Source organism: Triticum urartu, unplaced genomic scaffold (assembly GCF_003073215.2).
Source record: "Triticum urartu cultivar G1812 unplaced genomic scaffold, Tu2.1 TuUngrouped_contig_7997, whole genome shotgun sequence".
In the NCBI taxonomy this organism is placed as follows: domain Eukaryota; kingdom Viridiplantae; phylum Streptophyta; class Magnoliopsida; order Poales; family Poaceae; genus Triticum; species Triticum urartu.
In genome coordinates, this window is record NW_024118897.1 from 4,701 (window position 1) to 15,534 (window position 10,834).

At 41.1% G+C, this 10,834-nt stretch overlaps 1 long non-coding RNA gene across 4 annotated transcripts; it reads right to left on the reverse strand.

Annotated features, from left to right (window-relative positions):
* Positions 1-338: 338 nt before the first annotated feature.
* LOC125531748 lies at positions 339-7,261 on the reverse strand. Of its 4 annotated transcripts, XR_007293493.1 has the most exons (9): positions 3,687-7,261; positions 3,020-3,123; positions 2,897-2,938; positions 2,255-2,424; positions 2,006-2,182; positions 1,530-1,741; positions 888-1,431; positions 638-722; positions 343-383 (listed from the first exon to the last, which is right to left on the reverse strand). It is a non-coding gene; the product is annotated as an uncharacterized LOC125531748 (long non-coding RNA). The 4 variants fall into 4 exon arrangements; XR_007293494.1 differs by having other exon boundaries at positions 339-380; positions 3,020-7,261; XR_007293492.1 differs by having other exon boundaries at positions 3,020-7,261.
* Positions 7,262-10,834: the final 3,573 nt, after the last annotated feature.

The window sequence follows — 10,834 nt, forward strand, 5'->3', positions numbered from 1 at the left end:
ACATAGCACCAAAAAGACCAAATTAATACAAGTTCATACAACACTTATTCTCATAAAACAAACATACAAATAACTCTCTAGCTAAAGCATTTAAATGCAACAAAAAATGCGATCAAGATCGCAACTAAGGTAACAATTGATCCAACGGCATAATGATACCAAGCCTCACTATCAATGGCATAGTTTCTAATCTTTCTAATCTGCAAGCGCTTTTTCTCCATCTTGATCTTGTGATCATCAACAACATCGGCAACATGCAACTCCAATTCCATCTTCTCCCCCTCAATTCTTTTCAATTTTTCTTTCAAATACTCGTTTTCTCTTTCAACTAAATTTAACCTCTCGACAATAGGGTCGGTTGGAATTTCCGGCTCACATACCTCCTAGATAAAAAATATCTATGTCAACTTGATGGGCATAATTAGTCATAAACCCGAAATGCAACAAATAGTTATAAAAGAAAATATGCCACATCCGAATCATAACCCGGACGAGGGCCGACGGGGAAAGATACCAAAACCATGGCACTATGAATAACAAACAACGTACGGGTAAGATAATTATACAAGTAACTATATATCTAAATCACACAAACATGATTTTTTAATATAAAAAAGATAAGAAACAAGAGGCTCACCCCACAAGGTGGTGCCGGCGACAGGACGGTGCGGACGATCGACGGTGGTTAGGACGGAGACGGGAAGGCACCAAGTAAACCACACCTACATATGCAATCTAAGAGTTATTTTGAGCTCAAAATTTCATATAAATCAAATAAACTACCACATTAATTCCTCCCAAATTACTAAAACCCACAAATTAATCACTATATAAAGCATTGCAAGAGCTAATCTAGCAATGAGAGATGAAAGGACAAAGTTGCTTACCTTTGTGATCACTTGAATGGATGGGGGCCATCAAATCTTGACAAATTTTGGGAAAAATGTGTGATGAGCTCGAGGTATAGAGGGGAAGAACAAAGAGGAGAGGGGAAAGGGGGAAAACAGAGCTCGCTCGCTCGCGGGTGGACGAAGGGTTTATATAGGACGACCTTTAGTACCGGTTCGTGCCACCAACCGGTACTAAAGGTGCTGGAGGGGCCACAGACTGACAACATCCCGCCACTACTCTCTTTAGTACCGGTTCGTGGCACGAACCGGTGCTAAAGGTTCGGCATGAACCGGTACTAATGAGAGCGGCCCGCCTAGCTGTTGGAACCGGCACTAATGGTCACATTAGTGTCGGCTTAAATATAAACCGGGGCTAATGAGCTGAACATTTGACCCTTTTTCTACTAGTAAGCAACTTCACCTTGTCCTCTTGGAGAGTAACAACATCATTGTAGATTGCCAAGACAATGTTCTTACTTATCATCCCATGGTATCGAGGCGCATCACGCGACATCATTGTAAGCTCAGCACGCGTGAACATCTGAAGAAAACAAACATGTACTTCAGACCATAGATAAATGACAACTTTCCAGAATATCAAACATAACCGAAGCTTTTGCAGATGGAATTATAATTCACCTCATCTGCATCACCAGCTTTAAGCCCTCCATGAGGATCGAACATCAACTTCAACGCTGTCGCAAGTTTGAATAAGCTCCACTCCTCGATGTCGACTTTGGAAAACGTCCTGAAATCCTCAGCAAGCGTTCGTGCAAGAAAACTAAATGTTCTTCTTCACGCATGTCGATATGATGCACCTTGCTGGCCTTCTCAATAATACACTCATTAATCTGGACAAAAACGAGCATTGCTTAATCGCTGAAAGAAACATGAAAAAAAGAAACATGCATATTCTGGAAGATGAATCAAACAAATTCAGAGTCTCAAATGTCAGCTTATGATAACAATGTTTCTACAAAAACATTTTGTCACTGGCAATATAGTGTTGTGAGTGCAGAATGGAACCAGAAAGGAACATTATATGATGAGATAGCAGCAATAAAGCAGAAAACATTGTGTATCAGACAATAGAAGGACAAGCACTAATAACTCACCATATCTTTCTTGACTACAATGTCATGTAGATTTAAGACCATATTCAGCCCGTGGCTCAGGATCAGGTCCTCCTTACTAATCTCATATTGTTCTTGAGGCACTAAAGTATGCATGATATTCTGCACACCCCACATCACCTCCGTCACAGCGTCATCATTGTACACACATGTTAGCCCCTGAAAAAGAAAGTGGTGAATTGTACTGCTGCACATGCATACACAATAGGGAGCTTACAGAGTTACACAAACCAGTGATTCTTCAATTATTTCTTTATATGCAAGGCTTCCAACAATTAGTTTGTCATCAGAGTAGTAGTAGTTCATGATCAGCATGTTCATGTCTTTGCCTATTTTCCATTTGTAAGGTCAATGGCGTCCGACTTGTCCTCAAACTTTTGGAATTCATGCAGCCAGATGATCTGAGGAACAAAGGCAAGCATGTTAGAGACAAAAACACAAAGCTTGTCAAATACTAATATTATGAAATGTGCCTCAGTTGTGACAGGTTGCGTGGTAATTCAATAGTATTGTGTCAGCCAGAAATACATAGCCTTGCTCAAATTTTGTTTTATTCAAATCTATTCAGTAGAACTCTGAACCTGTTCATGCGTTACGTAGCGCTTATTGTTCGATATTTTTAGGAAAAAAAGATGGTGGCATTCTTAACAATAGTATCGTGTCATTTAGTAACCCTAATAGGTTCCACAATCCCCAATAGCTCACCACACTTGCAGGATACGTTTCTCAATGTTTGTCACTTTAGTGTGAAGTAAAATCTAATGGATAATAAGGCCCCCCCATGGAAGCAATGTGGAAGCCATGTGGTGAACTCTGCAAGCATTACTACTGACAAGTCTTAGTAAGGAAGAGGAAAATGGTGGGGTTACAAACATTTTGATGCCAATATTCACCCACGAAGTATACCCAGATGTCCTGAAGAAAAACAGAAAAGGTTAATTAGACGATGCTTGACACATTTCAGCACCGAAGAAAGAACAAATAATCGGGTAGTACCTCAATATGTTTGTCGAGGTATCTCTTATCAAAAGAGAAAAGTGCGAAGCCAGAGGGTGTCTCGAACAACAGCTTGACTATGTTTGGGATTTTGTAAGAAAGTTCTGCAGATAAACCAAAACATAAGTAAGCGTATTGCGAGATGGTGGATCTGATGTGACTAGCTGAGGATGTGTGCCGGCTTTTTTGGATTCGACGGAGGCCGAGGGGGAGGGGTTTTAGGGGCTGTGAGGCACCCCCTACAACTATGCAAAACAATTTATACCATATATTTAACACTGGATTACTACAAGCTTAATGATATAGAGACCAAATTATAACACTTCCAGTACAGTTTTCAAACATATGTATCGAGGTTATGTTATGCATGCGTTGTGCATGTAAATTGTTGCTCCCTTAGTTCTACGATCCTATACTCGCCACTGTTGTGAGGAGGCGGCCGTTAACCTATGAACCGAACATGCCGCTGCGAGATGGAACGCGAATCCACGGGCGCGGTAATCGCCTCGCCGGAACCTCTTCACAATCTCCATGCCGAACGAGGCAACGACCCCGATCTAGGTTTTGTTCCTTACCCTCATGACTCCAGATTTCCCCCGACAACCATGGCTGCACGGCACACACACACACACAGAGCGAGAGAGAGAGAGAGCGGCTGCTGGCTCACCTATACCGGTGGGCGTAGGAACCATGGCGCCTTCTCGCGAGAATTCACAGGGAAGAAGGTGCTGCCAGTTTTTTTGAGCAAAAGAGGGGGGCTCCGATTTCATTAACGAAACCATCACCAGTATCAGTTCACTACAGACGTGCAACCTACTTAAAACTACCAATATCCAAGGAAACCATCTCAAAAGGCAACGATCAAGCTTAAGTTCTTCGGGGTCATAGGCGACCCATTTGACAGAGAGGGCGTAACCTCCAGCAGACTACGCAAGAGAGTAAAATCGAGCTAACATCAGGAAACGAAATCTTCAGTTCGTCAGGCGAGGAACTCCAGCTCTCCATCCCTGCGAAGCTCTATAGATCTCACTTGCTACTCGCCCGATTAGCCTTGCCCCCATCATCAGTAGGTTTTGTCCTGGTTTTTTTCTCTGCAAAATAGCCCAATCCACAATCCAATTACAAGTTCGTTTTACCAACTTCATGGGATCATTGACCAATTTATCTTGAAAAATTATATCATTTCGACATTTCCAAATAGCCCAGAGAATTGCAGACATTCCAACTAGCACTAATTTTTATCCTCTTTTTTGAATTTCCTAATCCAGGTGCCCAGACAATCATCAACCCCATCTGGGGTTGTTTTTAAATTGAATGAGCACTTTATCAAGCTCCAGAGTAGCCTTGCAGTGGAGCAAGAGAAAAAAAGATGATCTATATTTTCATTTTGGCCACAGAACACACATATTTGATCCCCTTTCCACCCTCTTTTTACAAGATTATCTCTGGTTAGTATACTTTTTCTGGCAATCAGCCATAGAAACATCTTAATTTTCGCTGGGATTTTCACCTTCCAAAGGAATTTGTGTGGGAAGCCTACATCTGTTTTTACTAACTATTGATATAACGACCTCATAGAGAATTGTCTGTTGGCTGTCAGCATCCACATCGGCTGATCTTTGCCCTCATACATTCTCACTTCTTCACATCTGGTTTTCAAACTCTCCCGTAGAGCTCTTTTGTCTTCAGATAAATTTCTTCTAAACTCAAAACCCTCCCATCTCATGTCAATGGACCGGGCCACTGAAATTTCATGGTTTAGACTGATGAAATACAGGCTTGGATAGGCCTCTTTTAATGGTTTTGATCCTACCCACCAGTCTTCCCAGAACCTAGTATTTATTCCATCTCCTAATTTTTCTTAACATTTTTATAATAAATGTCATTGATCCGCATCAGGGCTCCCCAAAACTGGGAATAACCAGGCTTCTTTTAATTTCCATATATATATTTTCCTTTAACATATTTATTTAAAAGGATTTTGGCCCACATCCCATCTTCTGTCTCTAGCTTCCATAGCCATTTTTCCGGCAAGGCTTTATTCATATACTCAAGATTCAATATACCTAAGCCACCCAATTCCTTTGGCAAGCAACATGTTTTCCAGTTGACTAGATGGTATTTCTTTTTATCCTCACTCTCCTGCCAGACTAATCTAGCTCTGAAGAAATCTGTTTTCTTCCTAATCCCTACTGGCAGGGGATAGATGGACATCTTATACATAGGCATATTTGTCAGGCAGGCCTGGACTAGAGTTACTCTCCCAGCTATATTTAATAACCTTCCTTGCCAGCAAGCACATCTCTTTTCTATTTTTTCATTCATGCTCTTCCAAAATTTATTTCCTAATCTCACATTGGTAACAGGCAGTCCCAAATATTTGAATGGAATCTCCCCTTTGTTACAGGTAAAAATTTCTTGATATATTTCTCCTTTGTCTTTGGACTCCCCAAATAGTTACACCTCACTTTTGTGGAAATTAATAGTTAGTCCAGACATTTGCTCAAAAGATATGAATGAATTTAAGATTTTTAGCACTCTCCTCATTATCATCAAGAAGGAAAATGGTATCATCTGCATATTGCAGCATGTTCACCCCATTGTCCCCAAGTTCAGTCAGCACCCCTTTGACATAACCTGCATGTTTGACTTTATCTAAGATTATAGCCAAGGCATCCGCAGCTATGTCAAACAGTAATGGTGACATAGAATCCCCCTGCCTCAACCCTTTATAAGTTTTGAAGTAAGGGCCAATCCTATCATTCACCTTAATCCCCACCTGCCCTCCTATCATAGTGTGCATGACCAGATCACACCATTTATCAGGGAATTGTTTCATTTTAAGCATTTTGTAAACAAATGGCCACTTTATTTTGTCATATGCCTTCTCAAAATCTACTTTGAACATCATAGCACTTTGTTTTTAACAGTGTATAGAATTAAGAGCTTCATGGAGGATCACAATTCCCTCCATGATGTATCTCCCTTTGATGAAAGCAGTTTGAGTAGGTAAGATAATAGGTTTTATGATCCTACCCAGCCTATTCATCAATACTTTAGTGACAATCTTAAAGCTAACACTTAATAAACATACATGTCTGAACTTTTGGATTTGCTTAGCATCCTCATTTTTTGGGACCAAAGTGATAATCCCATAATTGATCCTAGATATATCCAACTTACCTTCATGGAATTCATTCAGAAGTTTCATCAAACCCCATTTGACAGTATCCCAAAAATGTTGATAGAAGTCCACTGGTAATCCATCAGGGCTAGGACTTCTATTTTTTCCATCCCAAAAACCACTTCCTGAAGTTCTTCCATTGAAAAAGGTTTAATTAGTTCATCAGCCTGTTCCCTAGTAATTGATTCCCCCCCCCCCAAATCATTCAGTTGGATTGAGGATGTGTCTGGTTGACCAAACAATTTTTTTGTAAAAATCAGTAATGTATCTAATAAGATTTTCTTGTCCCTCAACCACTCCTTCCTCTTGTTTTAAAGATAGAATTCTGTGTTTTCTCCTTCTACCATTCACCTTAGCATGATAGTATTTTGTAATACAATCTCCATCTTTAATTTCTTTGTCTTTATATCTCTGTAGCCATTTCATTTCTTCTTGTTTTAACAGTCTGTGTAATTGGGCCCTTAAGTCTTTTTGCTCTTCTCTGTCCAGAGCAGAGAGGCCCATAACCTCAGCATTTTTGTTTATTGCATCTAATTTCATTAAAATCTCCTTTTTAATTTTCCCATACCAAGCATCAAAATTAAGAATCCACCCTCTTACTTTTTGTCTAAACACTCTCATTCTTCTCTGCCACTGTTCCATAGTATCACCATGGTAGTGTGCAGTCCAGGTTCTAATGACAAAATATTTGAAACCCTCCCTCATCATCCAGGAGTTTTCAAATCTAAAAATAGGTGGTGTATATGTGTTTTCCCCTGTATCAAGGATCAGGGGAGTATGATCTGACAGTTCTCTCTCAAGTGCATACACCTCAGTCAGGGGATAATGATCCTCCCAATCTGGGCAGATTAGGATTCTATCTAGTTTTTCATATATGGGTTCAGGCTGGTTGTTAGCCCAAGTAAACTTCCTCCCATTTAAAGGTGTTGGGGAACACAATCATTTCAAAAAAATTCCTACGCACGCAAGATCTATCTAGGTGATGCATAGCAACGAGAGGTGAGAGTGTTGTCCACGTATCCTCGTAGACCGTAAGCGGAAGCGTTATGACAACACAGTTGCTGTAGTCGTACGTCTTCACGATCCGACCGATCCTAGCACCGAAGGTACGGCACCTCCGCGATCTGCACACGTTCAGCTCGGTGACGTCCCACGAACTCTAGATCCAGCTGAGTGTTGGGGGATAGCTTCGTCAGCACGACGGCGTGATGATGGTGATGATGAAATTACCGATGCAGGGCTTCGCCTAAGCACTACAACAATATGACTGAGGTGGAAATCTGTGGAGGGGGGCACCGCACACGGCTAAGAGATCAACTTGTGTGTCTATGGGGTGCCCCCTGGCCACGTATATAAAGGACGGGAGGGAAGAGGTGGCCGGCTCTAAGGGGGCGCGCCAGGTGTGGGGAATCCTACTAGGACTCCCCAGTCCAAGTAGGATTCCCCTCCTCTTTCCTACTCGGAGTAGGAGAGAAGGAAAGAGAGGGAGAGGGAGAAGGAAAGGGGGGCCGTGCCCCCACCCCTTGTCCAATTCGGTTTGGGAAGGGGGAGGCGGGCGCCACCTCTTGGCCCTTCTCCCCTCTCTCCACTAAAGCCCAATAAGGTCCATTACTTCTCCTGGTGAATTTCCATAACTCCCTAGTATTCCGGAAAATACCTGAATCACTCGGAACCTTTCCGATGTCCGAATATAGCCTTCCAATATATCGATCTTTACGTCTCAACCATTTCGAGACTCCTCGTCATGTCCGTGATCTCATCCAGGACTCCGAACAACCTTCGGTACATCAAATCACATAACTCATAATACCAATCATCATCGAACGTTAAGCGTGCGGACCCTGCGGGTTTAAGAACTATGTAGACATGACCGAGACACATCTCCGGTCAATAACCAATAGCAGAACCTGGATGCTCATATTGGCTCCTGCATATTCTACGAAGATCTTTATCGGTCAAACCGCATAACAACATACGTTGTTCCCTTTGTCATCGCTATGTTACTTGCCCGAGATTCGATCGTCGTTATCCTCATACATAGTTCAATCTCGTTACCGGCAAGTCTCTTTACTCGTTCCGTAATGCATCACCCCGCAACTAACTCATTAGTCACATTGCTTGCAAGGCTTATAGTGATGTGCATTACCGAGAGGGCCCAGATATACCTCTCTGATACACGGAGTGACGAATCCTAATATCGATCTCTACCAACCCAACAAACACCATTGGAGACACCTGTAGAGCATCTTCATAATCACCTAGTTATGTTGTGACGTTTGATAGCAGACTAAGTGTTCCTCCAGTATTCGAGAGTTGCATAATCTCATAGTCATAGGAACTTGTATAATTCATGAAGAAAGCAATATGAATAAACTAAACAATCATTATGCTAAGCTAACAGATGGGTCTTTTCCATCACATCATTCTCTAATGATGTGATCCCGTTCATCAAATGACAACACATGTCCATGGCTAGGAAACTTAACCATCTATGCTAAGCTAACAGATGGGTCTTGTCCATCACATCATTACCCTAATGATGTGATGTCGTTCATAAAATGCCAAGACATGTCTATGGCTAGGAAACTTAACCATCTTTGATTAACGAGCTAGTCTAATAGAGGCTTACTTGGGACACTGTGTTTTGTCTATGTATCCACATGTGTATCAAGTTTCCGGTTAATACAATTATAGCATGAATAATAAACAGTTATCATGATATAATGAAATATAAATAGCACCTTTATTATTGCCTCTAGGGCATATTCCCTTCAGTCTCCCACTTGCACTAGAGTCAATAATCTAGATTATATTGTAATGATTCTAACACCCATGGAGTTTTGGTGCTGATCATGTTTTGCTCATGGAAGAGGCTTAGTCAACGGGTCTGCTGATACTCAATAATCTAGTTCAAATCGCTATGTGATTAACACCCAAAGAGTGATCATGTTTTGCTTGTGAGAGAAGTTTAGTCTACAGGTCTGCAACATTCAGATCCGTATGTATTTTGCAAACTTCTATGTCTACAATACTCTGCACGGAGCTACTCCAACTAATTGCTCCCACTTTCAATATGTATCCAGATTGAGACTCGTAGTCATCCAGATCGGTGTCAAAACTTGTATCAACCTAACTCTTTATGACGAACTTTTGTCACCTCCATAACCGAGAAACATATCCTTATTCCACTAAGGATAATTTTGGCCGATGTCCAGTGATCCACTCCTGGATCACTATTGTACCCTCTTGCCAAACTCTTGGTGAGGTACACAATTGGTCTGGTACATAGCATACCATACTTTATAGAACCTATGACTGAGGCATAGGAAATGACTTCTCATTCTCTTTATATTTTCTGCCGTGGTTGGGTTTTGAGTATTTACTCAAGTTCATACCTTGCAACATAGGCAAGAACTCCTTCTTTGACTGTTCCATTTTTGAACTACTTCAAAATCTTGTCAAGGTATGTACTTATTGAAAATATATCAAGCGTCTTGATCTATCTCTATAGATCTTGATGCTCAATATGCAAGTAGCTTAATCGAGGTATTTCTTTGAAAAACACCTTTCAAACACTCCTTTATGCTTTCCAGAAAAATTCTACATCATTTCTGATCAACAATATGTCATTCACATATACTTATCAGAAAGGCTGTAGTGCTCCCACTCACTTTCTTGTAAATACAGACTTCACCGCAAGTGTGTATACAACCATATGCTTTGATCACTTTATCAAAGCATATATTCCAACTTCGAGATGCTTGCACCAGTCCATAGATGGATCGCTGGGGCTTGCACACTTTGTTATCACCTTTAGGATTGACAAAACCCTCTTGTTGCATCATATACAACTCTTCTTTAAGAAATCCCTTAAGGAATGCAATTTTGACATCCATTTGCCAGATTTCGTAAAATGTGGCAATTGCTAACATGATCCGGACAGACTTAAGCATCGCTACATGTGAGAAAATCTCATCGTAGTCAACATCTTGAACTTGTCAAAAACCTTTTGCGACAATTCGAGCTTTGTATATAGTAATACTACTATCAGCGTCTGTCTTCCTCTTGAAGATCCATTTATTCTCAATTGCTTGCCGATCATTGGGCAAGTCAACCAAAATCCACACCTTGTTCTCATACATGGATCCCATCTCAGATTTCATGGCCTCAAGCCATTTTGCGGAATCTGGGCTCATCATCGCTTCCTCATAGTTCGTAGGTTCGTCATGGTCTAGTAACATGATTTTCAGAAAGGATTACCGTACCACTCTGGTGCGGACCATACTCTAGTTGTCCTACGAGGTTCAGTAGTAACTTGATCTAAAGTTTCATGATCATCATCATTAGCTTCCTCACTAATTGGCGTTGGAATCACTAGAACTGATTTCTGTGATGAACTACTTTCCAATTCGGGAGAAGTTACAATTAACACTACAAAAAAAGACACATCCGTGACATTTTGGGCCGAACGAATTTTTTTCTATCATATATATGACACTTCTATGACGATAATTGTGACAAAACCCGGTATCATCATAGATGTGGTGGGCTCCTACTTCTATGACAAAAAATCATGACAGAAAATGGGCTTTTCGTCCTGGGCGGGCCGGAGACGCAGCTGCATGACATTC